General features: G+C 39.7%; 1 long non-coding RNA gene across 1 annotated transcript; it reads left to right on the top strand.

Annotated features, from left to right (window-relative positions):
- Nucleotides 1-16,870: 16,870 nt before the first annotated feature.
- Nucleotides 16,871-17,157, top strand: LOC145551295 (uncharacterized). The gene is made up of 2 exons (XR_014087102.1): nt 16,871-16,982; nt 17,015-17,157. It is a non-coding gene; the product is annotated as an uncharacterized LOC145551295 (long non-coding RNA).
- Nucleotides 17,158-17,869: the final 712 nt, after the last annotated feature.

Raw genomic sequence — 17,869 nt, 5'->3', positions numbered from 1 at the left:
AAATGTTGAAATGATTAATGATTGTTGAATCAATGAATAGAGAGGAAAATAATTGATCATTTTGTGTTTGAGGAATCTTGATGAATCTGAGACTTTGAGAGAAAAATGGCAGGAGACACTCGTCCACATGACCTGTTAGTAAAACAGCTGGAGAATAAAAACATGAAGCTCATTGATTCAGAACTAAATAAAATCAAGTAAGAGTAGAAATACGTCATAGTAAAATTACTCAAGTAAAAGTAAAGCAAAGCGTAGAAAAGTATTTCTGAAATACATTTTTCAAAGAAGTTACTCAAGCAAATAAAAACTAACTCTGACTGAAGTGGAGTTTTGAATAAGTGACATTTCTCCAGTGGTGGAGAAAGTACTCAAAAAATGTACTTAAGTAAAAGTACAAATACACAGACAAAAATGTACATAAGTAAAAGTAAAAGTACCACATTAACATTTTACTTAAGTAAAAGTAAAATACTACTGGCTTTTAAAAATACTTAAGTATTAAAAGTAAAAGTACTTGCTGAATGGATTACCTAATCGCTAATATCATTAAGTGAACCGATCAATAAACAATGCCACAGATAAAGCATGTTTTATTATGTTTACTCTGTAACATAGTTTAGAGTTAGATATGTGATTCTATGCATCATAATTTCAAGATAGAAACATCTTCATTCTGTTTTGCTTTCATCTCTGTGCTACAATCCGCAGAGGTCTCTTGCCATCACTAAAAAAAATAACGCCCTGGGAGGTTGCCCATATTGCCCATGTCAGAAACCACAACTGTCTGCACCATTAAACATAGCAATTAACGATAAACAACTGTAAACTATGCACACTGTCCAAGGTGCAATAAGCAGGAAGTAACCAAACAGAAGGAGGTGACTGTTCTCATCCTCCCTCCTGCTGCAACGTCTGCCACCATGACAGGAGACGAAAACAAAGAGCAATGAGCATGCTCTGTGTTCTTACGTTGTTTTATTTATTCACCAATTAAATAAATATATATATATTTGCTTTTATTTTTGTTTATGAAATAAAATAATAGCTACTGCAGTGTAGCACGCAGAGCATCACAAGAACACAGAAAGGCTCTCAATGAGGCTTCAGTCCTTTAGGATTTAGTAAAGATCCGTCCAGAAGAATCGGATCGTTCCTGAATGTCATATCACTATATTGCACTTTGGTCACAGCGTTGTCCCATATATGCGACACCTCAGTCAAAACCTCCACACAGTAATTCAGCGCATGAGTGACAACTGTATTTCATCGCAGATCAACATGTGTCTCTGTACAGCTAGCTTAGCTAGCATCACGTCCACAGATCTTACCTTTCTTTAAGCTTTCTTTCCACGTGACGCTAAAAGTTGGACAAAGTCCCCACCGTGATTTTTCATGTCGCCATATCAATTTATGCAGCGCTATTATATTACTGACATTAGACAGACATCTTCTCCCGCTCAGAGGAAACCACTGCGCATGTCTGGAGCTCCGCAGCGAGTAAAGGTGGAGCCGATGGGTGACAACAGACACTAAGTCACGTTATTGCTGGGATTTTACGACGCCATCTTAAATCCCTGAACTTCACATTTTAACCGCAAAAAGAGAAACGAGACTTGGATGTAACGAGTAACGCGACAGTTTAGTAGAAATGTAGTGAAGTAGAAAGTATACATTATTAAATCTACTTAAGTACAGATACACGAAAAATATACCTAAGTATTTCTAGATGAAATGTTAAAATTGTCATCAAGGATTAATGTCACATTCTTTTACCTCAGCAGTATTTAGTATTTCATATAAATATCTATGGATCCTATGAACGTCTTGCAGCTCCAGGCCGCCCGTGTTTTCTGCTGCGGGCAGATTTTCATCGGTTCCTTCCAGTTTCGGCTGGGAATCTGTTACTGGGAACTATGGAGCGGAAGTTTCTGCTGATTCTGAACGCAACGACCCTTAAAACGATCTAAACCATCACAACGAAAGAAATGTTAAGTTTCTTACCCACAGATTGCGGCAAATCCAAACTGCGTCAAAATGAGGAAAGTGAAAATAAAACTCAGAGACGTTCAGGGACCAAAGAAAAAGTCAGAAGAAGTCAGACTCAATCTAAAATAGACGGGAAATACAGTATATTTAAAGAAATTATCCTATTTAACTGATTATATTTTCTCCCTCTAAATCAGAGGTTCCCAAACTGTGGGGCGCGCCCCTAAAGGGGGCGCAGTGCCATTGCAGGGGGGTCGCGGGAAGCCGTCTGGATGAAAAAAAGAAAAAACATGAACGCTGTATGTGCTGGGTTTTTACCTTAGAATGGCCAACTCTCTGTTATTCCTCTGTCAATTTGATACAGTAGGGCTTCCACACTTCCCATATCTGTGTCCTCTGTCACTTTTATCAGCAGTTAAATCTGTTTAATCCGTTGTTAACTTGTGGTAACCTGTTTTTCCGAGCCGCCATTAAACGCAACATGAGCGCTACGACGCTCGCGCTGGGTTTCCACCTGTGCGGCAGTGAAGGAGACCTGCTGCTGCTGGGCGGAGCTGCACAGGTGTTAGAATCATGGCAGCAAACCAGCAAAACGCAAAGAACTTTCACAGTTTTTACCCCAAACTAACAGACTGAGTTGAGTGAAGCTGCTGGATGAAGGTAAAGTTAGCTAAAAGATGACTAGCTAGTACCAATACAGCACCTGAAGCTTAACAAGTAGCCTGTAGGCTACCGGTGTTGTTGTCTATGTCCAGCTACGTACAATCATTTTGTTTGCCCCCAAAAAGTTCCAGCTCAGCTTCACCATGTCGGTGTTTAGCTATAAAGATGCTACGAGTCAGAGCCCAACATGCTGAAAATGGCTTTTTATGAATGTGAAGGAAACATTTATGTATTTTCTATTTCACTTTGGGATAATTTCTGTTATTCTTGGCTTTAGCCTGTGAACCAGGACGTCTCAGAAGTCATTGAGTTCTCCCAGTGTGACCAGCAGACTGAAGCCTGTGACCAGTGTTCCCAGTATAATGAATACATGTTTTATTCTTTCACTTTGTGTGTATTTTTAAATATCTCAATCTGAAGTATTAGTGCAATAATGTAGCTTTTGTAATGAAATAAACATAATTTACTCTGTTAGAATTATTTTCACTCTGCTGTCAATAGTTGACAAACTGTAATAAATATTTATTCTCTGGAAAAAAGTAAGAAAAATATGTAGTTTAATGTTTGATAATGACTGATTTATAAATCAAAAGTAATTTCTCAATAACGTCTAAAAAATACAGGAAAATTATTTGTTTCTTGTCTTGAAATGTTAAATGTACATTAAATGATCTGCAGCTGCTTTAAATACACTTTGAAACACGACAACGCATGTATATCTATCTAGTTATCGGATTCTAAACAATTTCATGACTTATTCTCGTCATAACTTGTTGCGTCTGCTGAACTGACAACTCCGCTGCCGGTCGATCTCCTCCTCGTACTGGACGATGGTTTTTTCCAGCTGGGTGAAGATTTCTTCAGCAGCAGCAGTTAGTCTCTCTCTGATAAACTCTCTCAGAGGCTCAACGGAACACATTGTTGCTGCGCAGACTCACAACACACCTGGACACGGCCTGAGACACACGAGCTAACCAAGCTAACCGGAAGCGGTAAAATGCAGCCTGCTGCTGCCACCTGCTGGACAGAAGTGAAGCTCAAACATGTGAACGTCAGAATAAATAATAATATAGGTATTATCTAATAATACCTGCTGGTTAAATGCTTGTGGTCTCACTAGCTGAAGCGGTTCGAGTCTCACGCAAAAGGCTGGAAGTTGTTTTTCCTGCAGCTGCATGAGAACCAAACTGTCTCTGGGGTCAAACTCTCAGCCTGCAGAGCTTTCAGTCCAAACAGTGACCGTCTAATATGCTCTGTTCTGGTCACAATATATGAAGAAACCTGATTCAGCGATTTCACCCAGCAGTGCTCGATATATAAAGAAACTAAATATTTATATAGCACTACATTTAGTTATTTCTTTAAACAAACTACTATTTATCTCCTTACACAAATCAAAGTTTATAGTTTCTCATGGTTTTTGCTAAATTAAGGGCCTTTTGTGCTACTGCAGAAATATTTAAAACTATTTTACTTTTAGCTCATGATGAGAAAAAACATCAACCATCAAACCCAAACCATCTACTGGTGTTTATCTGCAGCAGTCTGGTCATCACACACACACATCCTTGTTTATAGACTTCGTGGGGTCCAAAAGTAGTATGGTGAGTTGCGGGGCCCACCCTTTCTAGATGTCCTAGATCTATGAAAAAAATCAGGCAAGTCCCCCAAAAAATCTTGATACTAAAAATCACCTTCAATAAACACAATTTGAAACTTTATTTTACATGTCAGTTTTTTGGTCACTTGTGGGTCCCGTTTCTAACATTTATGCTTTGCGGGTTCCCCTTTACACACATTTCGAACATTTATGCTTTGCAGGGTCCACCTTAGGGCTGCACAGTGGTGCAGTTGGTAGAGCTGTTGCCTTGCAGCAAGATGTTTCTGGGTTCGATTCCCGGCCCCAGTCTTTCAGCGTGGAGTTTGCATGTTCTTCCTGTGCATGCATGGGTTTTCTCCAGGTACTCCGGCTTCCTCCCACAGTCCAAAAACATGACTGTCAGGTTAATTGGTCTCTCCAAATTGCCCCTAGGTTTGTGTTCGCATGGTTGTTTGTCCTGTGTATCTCTGTGTTGCCCTGTGACAGACTGGCGACCTTTCCAGGGTGACCCGGCCTCTTGCCTGGAACGTTAGCTGGAGATAGGCACCAGCAACCCTCCCGACCCCACAAAGGGACAAGGGTGTGAGAAAATTGATGGATGGATGTGTTCCACCTTACACACATTTCTTACATTTATGCTTTGAGGGGTCCACCTTACACACATTTCTAACATGTATGCTTTGCAGGGCCCACCTTTACACACATTTCTAACATTCATGCTTGCGGGGTCCACCTTACACATATTTCTAACATTTAGGCTTTGCGGTGTCCATGTTACACACATTTCTAATATTTATGCTTTGTGGGGTCCACCTTACACACATTTCAAACATTTATGCTTTGCGGGTCCACCTTACACACATTTCTAACATTCATGCTTTGCGGGGTCCACCTTACACACATTTCTAACATTTATGCTTTGCGGGGTCCACCTTACACACATTTCTAATATTTAGGCTTTGTGGGGTCCACCTTACACACATTTCTAATATTTAGGTTTTGCGGGGCCCACTTTTACACACATTTTTAATATTTAGGCTTTGTGGGGTCCACCTTACACACATTTCTAATATTTAGGCTTTGCGGGGCCCACCTTTACACACATTTCTAATATTTAGGCTTTGTGGGGTCCATGTTACACACATTTCTAACATTTATGCTTTGCGGGGACCATCTTAAACAAATTTCTAAAATTTATGCTTTGAGGGGTCCATGTTACACACATTTCTAACATTTATGCTTTGCGGGGCCCACCTTTACACACATTTCTAACATTTATGCTTTGTGGGGTCCACCTTACACACATTTCTAACATTCATGCTTTGTGGGGTCCATGTTACACACATTTCTAACATTTATGCTTTGTGGGGACCATCTTAAACATATTTCTAACATTTATACTTTGCGGGGTCCATGTTACACACATTTCTAACATTTATGCTTTGCGGGGCCCACCTTTACACACATTTCTAACATTTATGCTTTGTGGGTCCACCTTACACACATTTCTAACATTTAGGCTTTGCGGGGTCCACCTCACACACATTTTTAATATTTAGGCTTTGTGGGGTCCACCTTACACACATTTCTAATATTTAGGCTTTGCGGGGCCCACTTTTACACACATTTCTAACATTTATGCTTTGTGGGGTCCACCCTACACACATTTCTAACATTTATGCTTTGCGGGGTCCACCCTACACACATTTCTAATATTTAGGCTTTGTGGGGTCCATGTTACACACATTTCTAACATTTATGCTTTGCGGGGCCCACCTTTACACACATTTCTAACATTTATGCTTTGTGGGGTCCACCTTACACACATTTCTAACATTCATGCTTTGTGGGGTCCATGTTACACACATTTCTAACATTTATGCTTTGTGGGGACCATCTTAAATAAATTTCTAACATTTATGCTTTGCGGGGCCCACCTTTACACACATTTCTAACATTTATGCTTTGTGGGGTCCACCTTACACACATTTCTAACATTTATGCTTTGTGGGTCCACCTTACACACATTTCTAATATTTAGGCTTTGTGGGGTCCACCTTACACACATTTCTAACATTTATGCTTTGCGGGTCCAACTTACACACATTTCTATTATTTATGCTTTGCAGGGCTCACCTTTACACACAAGTTTTTTAGTCCGATATGAGGCTTGCTTTTAATATTCAAATCTTAAGAGGCCCAGCATTACACACATACTTTTTTGGACACTTATGAGGCTTGGTTTTAACATTTAACTCTTGTTGAGTATGCCTGTAAGATTTCCCATCCTTATCTTTCAGCAGAGCTCTTTATCTTTAAACTTGGATTTATCAAATGTATCCCCTACCCTAATCAAACCCAAACATCCATTTGTCTGGAACAATAATTTAATGAACAAAAAACCCTCAATTTTGTCAGTGTTACCGATACTTTCATCTAAGTTAAGAAACTAGCTATACATTTAAAATATACATTTAAGTAGGTCTGACTTAATTCACATTCTGGCCGATTTTCCCTGGCAACAGTCTTCATATGCTTCTATTTTTCAGTCATACTTATTTGAATATTTCAGTACAAAATTTCAATTCTCCATTTTAGCTAAGTATAAAGTACATAGGGAATCATTTCCTGGGAATCATTAACTTATGGAGTCAAAATTTAAATTGACACATTGCAAATGTAGCCAATGAATAAAGGAACTTTAATTTGAGCAGCACATATTTATTTCAACATTTTAACACAGAATGTACCATTTAAACATCTGCCCATCTTTCTTCCTCATTTATCAATGAACTGAAATATTCTTTGTATATGTGGGAGTAGAAGAGATCACTTCGATGACTTCTGGCATCAGTCCATCTGACACTCATGTCAGCTAAGAACAGGAAACTGAGGCTACAATTCACACAGGCTCACCAAAATTGGACATAGAAGATTGGAAAAATGTTGCCTGATCTGATGAGTCTGAATTCCTGCTACAACAGTCGGATAGTAGAGTCCAAATTTGGCATCAAGAGGCATTAAAGTGTCGATCCATCCTGCCTGTGTCCAGCCCCAGCTGCAGACGAGTTAAACAGGGGGTTATCGACTTATTTTGGAGGGGCAAAATTAATCTTGCCAAAAAAACAAAAATCATAGCAATCATAGCACTCAAGTAAAAGAAGAAAGTACAGTGATGTGAAACTACTCTAATAAGTACTTTTCCCAAAAAAAAGGTTACTCAAGAGAATGTAACAAGAACGACCCACTTTTGAATATAGATAACATCAGTAGCCTATACTACTTGTTAACAAGCTTAAGGTGCTGTATTGTCATTAGCTAGTCATCTTTTAGCCAGTGGCGGAGATAGACTTTTAAAGTTGGGGGGTCAAGACTACCTCTGGCCCCCCAGAGGTAGTCTGGGGGGTCATTATTTCTAACTCAAGGAAATAATGTACAGGAATGACCTGGTGCTGTTACATGTCAATCACTGGGGGTGCCAATCAGATGTCAGGGGGCACTGGCCCCCTGGACCCCTCTGGCTCCGCCACTGCTTTTAGCTAACATACCTGCATCCAACAGCTTTACTCAACTCAGTCGGTTAGTTTTGGGAAAAAAACTCTGCAAAGTTCTTTGCGTTTTGCTTGTTTGCTGTCATGATTCTAACACACACCTGCGCAGCTTTGCACAGCAGCAGCATAATAGGTATTTTCTAGAACCTACATAAAGGAACCACAGACAACGTATATGAATTTCATGACCAAGCTTTTGCAAAAGGAGAAATCTCTGTCAACTGCTCCTCCGAGCCATTCACAGAGCATTCTGAAGATCTTGGGTACAGCTTCTCTTTTATTATCAAACGTCAAAGAGGGAGGATAGGCAAGATAGACAGCAGAGGAAAAACAGCAGAGATCGTAAAACATTTACCCAAACACAGAAAAGGTCGTAAAACAATTTACCTAAACAACTAGCAACCCAGTTCCAGATATGATAACTGATCTACGGTCCGAGCCCGGTTCAAATCTCCGTCAAACTGTTTCACATGAAGATGAACAAACAGTTGTGAACTCCAGGTCAGTCCACACACACTAAAGAAGAGAACACTTTAAACTGACTAACATTAGACAGAATATGAACTAAAGTAACAACAAAATGATAATACCAAAAATCTCTATCACAGCAGGTCTCCGTCGCTGCCATGTAAACCCAGTGAGAGTGTCGTAGCACTCATGTTGCATTTATAGGCAGCCCAGAAAAAAAAGTTACGATGCGTTAACAACGGATTAAACTGTTTTAACTGCTGAAAAAAGTGACAGAGGACACAGATATGGGAAGTGTGGAAGCCCCTACTGTATCAAATTGACACAGGAATAACAGAGAGTTGGTCATTCTAAGGTAAAAACAAAAAACAGCTCTCAGTCCAGGGGGGCACAGCTGACTCTATGGGTGGGCAATGCCCCCAATGCCCGCCCATGCCACCAGGCCTGCTTGTGTCAATGGTTCAGGCTGGTGGTGGTGATGTAATGGTGGGGGGGGATATTTGCACTTTGCGCCCATAAGTACCACCTGAGCATTGTGTCATTGCCACAGCCTACCTGAGCATTGTTGTTGACCATGTCCACCCCTTTATGCCCACAGTGTACCATCTTCTGATGGCTACTTCCAGCAGGATAACTTGCCGTGTCATAAAGCCTGAATCATCTCAGACAGGTTTCTTAAACACGACAATGAGTTCACTGAACTCTAATGGCCTCCACAGTCACCAGATCTCAATCCAATAGAACATCTTAGTGGAATGGGAGAGTCGCATCATGGATGTGCAGCTGACAAATTTGCAGCAACTCCATGATGCTATCATGTCAACAGGGACCAGACTTTCTGAGAAATGTTTCCAGTACCTTGTTGAATCAATACCACCAAGGATTAAGGCAGTTCTGAAGCCAAAAGGGGGTCCAACCCGGTACTCGCAAGATGTACCTAATAAAATGACCAGTGGTTCTCTAACTCACAGAAAAGTTGCCTTTTTTGCTTACCTGTTTTCTTTAAGTGAACATGTTACTGTCTTGTGAGGATAATATGGTGTCATCATCAGTCCCCTCAAGCATATCATCTATGTACATGAAAGAATTATTTTTTCAAAAGTCAGAATTAAAATTACAATAAAAAGAAAAAAAAGGCAAAATAAACTACTGCTGAAATCCATATCTTACGTCATCCTAGTTGACTGAAATCAGGAGTAATATAGATCGGCAAAGAATATTAATGCTCTTCATAATGTATATGCAAATAGACCTGTGTGAATGAGCCACTTGTCACAGAGCTGAACGTTATCATATAATTAAGAATGTCAGCTGACATGACTACTAAGAAATTGTATTTCCTATAAATGTTTTCAGTAACATTTTATTTTATGTAACGCAAACAAATACTTAGTCAATTAGTAGACTACATATTTGTGGACTATAATTATTAGTTAATTATTGAATTAATTACTTATTGTGGTTCTAACAGCAAGAGGCCATAAATTAAGAGTTTATCAAAGCACACCACTACTTTAACTTAAAGTAAAACGTTAATTCAATTTAATAACTGATTTAATATGCTCCTGTTAATGTATGGCTTACAAATAAGTAATTAAAGCAGTGAAGTATTTCAGTTCCATTGGTAATACAACAATACACCAGTGATAGTGACAAAACAACAGCTTCCAACTATCCTTGAGAATATGTTTCCCATCCCAGAAGTAAGGTTTTGCTAATAATTATTTGTAGTTTGGTTTTAATAATTCACACAGTTTGGAAAATATAAAGTCTGAAACTGAGTTGGATTTCAACTTTATGAAAATGACTGGTTAATTTAAAATAACAGCTAAAGTATCATTATTTACTCCAGATGGGTGTGAGGCCTATCCAGAAAGTAGACAAGGACTAAAACTTTCAGTGCTTGTAACATAAGCAATGGATCAAATCTACTATTGATAGCCTCAAAGTGTAAAGTTTATACAACATAAAACAACAAGTTTTGTAACAACAAGTGCCACATTTCCCAATCACTAATTAATAGCAGCTAGTTGATGAAATTGTCTAAAAAAGTGTTAAAATGTTACCATGTTTGCTACTTGGGAGTAGCTCTTGATAGGTATTTTCTGAAACCTACATGGAAAAAGAGAACCACAGACAACGTATATGAGTTTTTAGCCGACTTCTGCAGAAGGAGAAAAACTCTGTCAGCTCCTCCGAGCTGTTCACAGAGCGTTCTGCCAATCTTTGGATACAGCTTGTCTTTATTATCAAACTTCAAAGAGGGAGGATAGGCAAGATAAGACAGCGGAGGAAACAGCTGAGGTCGTAAAACATTTTACCTAAACACAGCAAAGGTCGTAAAACAATTTAACATCTGTCCCATGATCTGAGCCCGGTTCAAATCTCGGTCAAACTGTTTCACATGAAGATAACAGGCAGCTGTGACTTCTAGGTCAGTTCACACATACAGTTTAAAGAAGAGAACACTTAAACCTGACTAACATTAGACTGAATATGAACTAATAGTAACAACAAAATGATAATACCAAAAAATCCCTATCATTCCCCCTTTTTATCATTTTACCATGTGTACAAACCGCAGTCAAAAGCCAAGCATAGAAAAGAAAAGAAACAAAATAGAACCAATAAATACAAGATATATATTTTTCCTAGTCTAAACATAAAAATTACACAATGAATAAATGAAATGAACAAAAACAAAAGAAGAAACAGCAAATCAAATGCAGTTTCCTCATCACTAACACCACTTGTTGTCACATTTTTGGTGTACGAATCATTCAGCAAATGAATTAATCTGTTTATTGATTACAGAACATCATCATTGCACAGAAAATCGTCAGAATCTCAAAACAAATCCTCTCTATTTGTCTCATAGGACGCCTGTGCTAGCTGATAGCTGACAACAGTTGTGTTAACTGTTCTAACATCATACTCCGTAAAAAGACAGAATAGAACAAAAACAATCAGAATAGGTGTCACGAGCTTTAACAGTAAAGTCCACCACGGACCAGACGTGAACCATGAAAACAAATCAAAAAAGAAAAATGTGATCCTTGCGTAGCACCGTCTACACAATGTTTAAGTTCCTCCAGGCCATGTAGAGCATCAGAAATGGTTCCTCCAGTTCCTGTTTCATCCGGAACAAATGTACAGCACGCTGGGCCAATGATTTTACAAACACCTCCCTGAGAGGCTGTGAGCAGGTCAAGCACAACACGATTTTGCAAAACCATGTTTCTCAGTTCAGTCAGCCCTCCCATGGAGCCGTTTGCCAGCCGGTGTGTGCTGTTGATGAGTTGCAGTAATCCATATCTGTTGATTTCAACGTGGTCCTGAACCTCTCCTAATCCAACTCCTGGGAACATGCTCTGCATGAACTCTTCACCTCCGGTCCAAATCCTGATTTCCCATGGAACTCCAGTGTCTGTTGTGAGGCCTCCCCAGCGTTTGACCTCAGGCATCACGCTTGGAGCGGGCAGCCAGAATGTGTCGTCCTTTCCTGATGAATACAATCGGGTACAGGAAGTACCAGTCTGCCATCACCCGTGAACCATAGTCTCCTGGCACTATGGTACTGCACAGCGTTGTCTCCTGTCGTCCGATCTGTGATGTTGAAACACCTCTCCTGAAGCATGTTGTCACAGTCTAGGTTGTCCTTCCAGACTTTGCAGTGTGGAGTCATCCTTTGACCCCTGCAGGCAATGCAGTTGATGTAATCCGGTGTCGTCTCGCAGTATGTGTAAACTATGTTACACAGGTTTCCAGGTAACATCCCAAGAGAAACGTGTCCGTTGTTGAACACGCAGCTCCTCAGAGACCCGGGTTTAGCTCCTGCTAAAGAAATGGTCTCTGGTATTTTCCATGCGGTTAGTGGAAATGGAAATACGTCAGCATTAAAGGAACAGTTCATAGATCCAAAAAGTTCCTTCACGGCATCTCCTATCTGAAGTAGAACAGAATAGTCATTTTTCACCGTTTGCATCCCTTTGGCATGGGGACGCTGAGTCGTGGTTGTGTGCTCAGGCCATAGAGACACATCTATTTGTCATCCGTGATGTGTCCTACACGCAGACCTGAGTTGTGTGTGGCGATTGGCAGCTGCGCACACACATAGCAGTTCACAGCATGTCCCTCGTACGCGGTTCTATTCATTAGTTTCCACCACAGGTTGGTGCTGTAGTCATGTTTGTGGAACTCAGGCTCACGTCCTCCTCCAAACATCAAACATGCTGCTGTCACAGCGCAGTAGAAGATCCATCTGGCATATGGAGTCCCCATTGCTGCTCGGCACACAGAGATGTCAGAACCCCCAAACTAAAGACGGGGGAATCTTAAGCGTTTCTTCACCGGGTTTGAGACGAGCTACCCTAAAAAATATCCCCCCTTTGAAGTCCGGCCTTCCTCCCTCCGCCTACTTAGGGTTCAAACACTCTCTGCAGCTTGCAGGGACTGAGATGTATCCAGCTGCAATCTTTACGGCTGTTTGGTGTGGTCATTAGCACCTGGAAGGGTCCTTCCCAAGCATGGGCTGGTTTTGATGACCTTTATGTAGACCCAGTTTCCTGGCTGGATGGGGGTGGTTTTATTTATTTCCTGTAGAGGAGAACAGTCAGACGGCAGTAAATTTGCATTTAACACCTCTTTCTGTTTCAGGATCCTGATCATATAATCTACCAAAGTTTGTTCTTCATCAGCTTCTGTAAGTCTGGAGCAAACAGAGGCAATATGTAAGCTCTCCCATAAATTATTTCAAAAGCAGGCTTTGCTGGAACTACTTCAACTCTTTAGAAAAAGCATAAATCATCATCTAACAGTATTGTTAATTCAAAAGTTCATAACAAAAAAAACTTTATGTAAGAATTTAGTAGTTATATAGTATTACCTCACCCTTTACCCTTTCCCCCCTTTTACACATGGCATTGCCAATGTGTTACAATCATTTCAGCTTCAAATTGGTCTTTGGGAGGAATAATGGTTAAATCAGGTGAACTCTCAGGTTTATTGCTTGTAGAAGATCCTTTAGCAAAGAAGTATTTTAATTACAGGTTTACCTTTCAGTTATTTTGTTTTCTTTTCTTGTAATTCAGCAGCTTTCAACACCTTTATTTTATTTCCCCAAAATAAAAATGTTCACCTTTAATCTAAAACAAATCTCATATCCTCTAATTCAAGATTTTCTATTGAACTTATTGACTATCAATCAAATCTGGATTAAAATGTTCTAGACTGAAGTCTAGAAAATGTTGCTTTTAATCACAATCATCAGTTTTTAGTAGCCGTTTACAAGGTTGTTTAAAGTCTCAGACTTTCCCTTAACCTCGCATTTCAGACAAGTTACAATGTAAGTTTTTTAGATTTTAAATTAAATGGTCAATAATTTATCCGTTACTCAATTAGCAGAAAAATATCTCTCGTCTCAAATAATTGTCATTCATCTCAATATAAAATACACAAACACAATCCCAATCAATCTGTAGATTCTTTATAGAATTAAACTCTAAGTTAAGTGTTTCAGTTAAATGCAAAGAAATACTTCATAGTATTTCAACACTGCAATATCAATTAATTTCAACACTTAGATATGTTTAATTTAGTTCCAAACTTGTATATTTATTTCAAAGAAAATAAAACATTTGCAAATCATTATTAGCTTGAATCTAATCCTTTTTAGTTGGTGTAATTTAGCCGTATCACACTCAGTTTTCTTTTCTCTCTTTCTTAACTTTTAACCATTACAGTTTTTCCTTCACAGTTTCCCAATCTATGGCTCGTGGCCCTAAGAGGATCACTGGTCCTTCTGTTAAGGACTGAGTTAATGGGTACAAAATGAAAGATTTTTATCTAACATTGTACCTTAAAACCTTCAAAATGTTCTTTCTAAATAGATAGTTCCTATATGCAAACAGGATTAGTAAGCACATTCTCTTATCACAGCGGTGTGTGTATAACTTATCTGCATTTCTCCTTTCTGTCTTGCTTCTCGCGTCCCCCTCCTGCTGCTAGCGTCACTGCAGCTGGTCCTCCCTCTGCCCCTCCTCCAGCTCCCTGTCAGTCCAACTGGCTCTGGTGTTGGATTCTTTATAAGTTGTCCAGCCCGTCCCTTTGTCCACCAATGAAACAAGCAGCAAACAGTTCAGTTGCTTTCTTTTCCAAACGTCTAGCAGGACTCCATACAGTAGTTTTGCTGCATGGCAGTTCCCAGATGTCAAGGAATTAGGACCAGTGGACACTTTATTGCCTTCAGTGTCCAGTTGGTAGAAATCGTCCTGTCCTTTTCGCTTCTTTATCAACTGGCTGGTGATGAAGGAGGGACGTCATCTGATTGGCAGGACAGATCTGAGCTGAGGTCAGAGTCAGACGCAGCGCAGCGAGGCTCAGACAGAGGAAAAGGAAAGAAGCAAATAAGAGTCAATTATAACTTCTTTCTTTTCATCGTATAGCTTTAGCCACTTATTATCCAATTTTTAAGAAGTCATAAACCATTTCCTTATTCAAACACATATAAACATGAAACATGTTAAAAGCTGTAGTCTCTTTCATCATGTTCACCATTAACTTGTAAAATGTAGAATGTACGTTTAAGTTAACTTCATCTAAGACACCACCAGACACCAGAGAACAATGGATTTCTCTAAATTTGTTGATCTCAGTGCTGCAGACTGTGAAGTCAGCGGGCAGTCCTCCTCTCAAGGCCTAAGAGTTACGAGGCTGGACAATGTCCAGGTCGGTACCTTACTCTGACCGCTGACCCCTCCAGATAGACAGCTAAGAATCATTTCACCAAGTTGGTGTTATAATATTATTCCGACACAATACATTAAACATTGTTCTCTGAGGACAATTTTATTATTTAGTTTTATTTTCAGCTTCTCCTCCTTCAGGAAAGTCATGATTCCACTTTTAGCATACAAAGAAGTTGTTCCCATGTTTATTTCAGTGAGACCTCTCTTTCTGGTTTTTCTTTAAAGGTGTAGGAATGTTCAAAAAGAAAAACAAAACAAAACATCAGTATTCTTAAAACAAATTATTTCTCACTTGTGAGGTTTAAACCAAATTTTTAGTAACATTAAAAATTATTTTGCATCCACTGATTTCTTACAGGAATTCAATTTCTTTTATGGTTTTACTTAACGTGTCCCAAACTGCATGCACATGTCTCTAGCATTTCATCAATTTGGTCTGGTGGTTTGTGTTTTTGGGGTGTGGTAGAGTCTGATCAAGCTGAGGAGTTTAGCCTGTGCCGTCTTCTTCCTCCACCACCCCTTCTGTTATTCCATCTATTCTTTTTACATTCTTTCGCCCAGTGATCAAAATCACCACAGTTCCAGCAACCTTCTGGATCTTTTGGAGGATTATTTGGGGTCCCATTATCCCATTAAGGGTCTCCCTCCCCTCTGACTGCCTCTGCCTCGTCCCCTACGGGGGCTTTGGAACAAGGCAGAAGTTTCTAATTCTTCAATATCATCTATATGAAAAACAATAATAGCAGAAATACTTGATTTATTGTCTGCTGGGACTGGGGCAGATGGAACGGCAGCAGCGGCTGGGGAGGGGTAGCTGCAGGAGCCTGCGCTCCCTGCAATGATATGGCCTTTTCTCTGCCTGCATTGGGTTCATTATCTTCTGGTTTTACAAATAAGTTAAGTGCTGCTCTTTTTTCCATTTTGACATGTATGTCATGCCACCACGAAGTCTGGACAGCGTAATTTTCATCCCTCCTTAGATCCTCAGCAAGTGAGGAATTACAACATTTATTTCCCATTATTTCAGTACTGCAATTAGCTTATAATGGCTTGGTATTTTGTGCTTTTTCTTCAAAGAGAGTGCTCTAAGTGAGCGCTTAATGTCCCCTGAAGAACAGTCTTCTAGGCCAGACTAGTTCTGATCCGGTTCTTCACCTAGGATTCTAATTCCGAGGACAGAAAGTTTTACTCTCAATGTTGAGCACCATTCACACTTGCACACACACAAAAAAGAATATTCCCTGCCTACGCGAGGATCCCTTTAAGGGCCACCTCATCCAGAGGGGGACTCTAAATTACCCCTCCTTCCTTTTCCCTGCCTACGCGAGGATCCCTTTAACCCTAGGTTTGTACTTCATGAAGATCATCCTAGTTCTAAAAAGATTAGAATTTTCTGACTATTTTTTATTTATTTTTTTATTTTTGGTCAAGTTTCATAGGGTCAAAGAGATTCCTCATCCAGAGAGGGGCTCTAAATATACCTCTCCTTCCTTGGGACTCAAACCCGATTTGGGATTCAAACCCGAATAGCGCTTTTTACTCACGTTTCTGTTGGTTCGTTTTGTCTGTTCGGATCTCGTCAATCCGTCGTTGGCAGACAAAGTTGGACCTAGGACGCTGGCCTGGCGAAGAATTCACTTCCCGGGACTTTGTTTCCAGGTTCTGTTGACTCTGGCCGTGCACGGTTTCAGCGCGTCGTCCTTTGTCTGTCAGCGAAACGGGTATGTTGAGATCCCGGGTTTCGGCACCAACTGATAGGTATTTTCTGAAACCTACATGGAAAAAGAGAACCACAGACAACGTATATGAGTTTTTAGCCGACTTCTGCAGAAGGAGAAAAACTCTGTCAACTGCTCCTCCGAGCTGTTCACAGAGCATTCTGCCAATCTTTGGATACAGCTTGTCTTTTATTATCAAACTTCAAAGAGGGAGGATAGGCAAGATAAGACAGCGGAGGAAACAGCTGAGGTCGTAAAACATTTTACCTAAACACAGCAAAGGTCGTAAAACAATTTAACATCTGTCCCATGATCTGAGCCCGGTTCAAATCTCGGTCAAACTGTTTCACATGAAGATAACAGGCAGCTGTGACTTCTAGGTCAGTTCACACATACAGTTTAAAGAAGAGAACACTTTAACCTGACTAACATTAGACTGAATATGAACTAATAGTAACAACAAAATGATAATACCAAAAAATCCCTATCACTCTTCTTTTAGCAACTGTCATTTCTGTCATCATGAGTTGCCTTACTAGGTTAGACAAGGGAAACAAACATCTCTGAACCTCATATGTTGAAATTTGAAATAAAAAAAATGTGTCAAGGTATTCTCAGATTTCCTCAGATTTTCTCAGATTCAGAATACTTTAATTTATGCTCTATTAGCCAGAGTAAGACTGCAATATTCTGACATGTTAAATTGCTTTTAAGTAAACGCTGGATGACTTATATGGATATAAGTCATCCAGTGTTATATATTAATGGATATGTTCTGAAGAAAATATGCTGATCACCAAGATACTGCCATACTACAGTGACCCAGGTTATCAATGACTAGCATTAATATTGTTGTTCAACAGGTGGCTGAAAATTGGGCCACTTTCGGTCAATAACTAGTGAAAAGAGGGAAGGAATTCTAGGAGCCAGCTAGATGAAAAAAGGAGGGATATAGAGGTTAGAGTAGAATCAATGGTGAATGGCCTCCTGAGTATGAGGCAAAAACTGTAATAGGAGCAGATTTTCATGACATGTTGTGAAGGAAAGTTAGTTATTTTAATTATAGGATATAAATGGTTGCAATCAACACATTTTATAAAGAGGGAGAAACAAATGATCACAAACATCTAATAAATT

Source organism: Poecilia reticulata, chromosome 4 (assembly GCF_904066995.2).
Source record: "Poecilia reticulata chromosome 4, P_reticulata-male-v2, whole genome shotgun sequence".
NCBI classification, from domain to species: Eukaryota; Metazoa; Chordata; class Actinopteri; order Cyprinodontiformes; family Poeciliidae; genus Poecilia; species Poecilia reticulata.
This window is presented reverse-complemented; position numbering and strand designations above follow the sequence as displayed.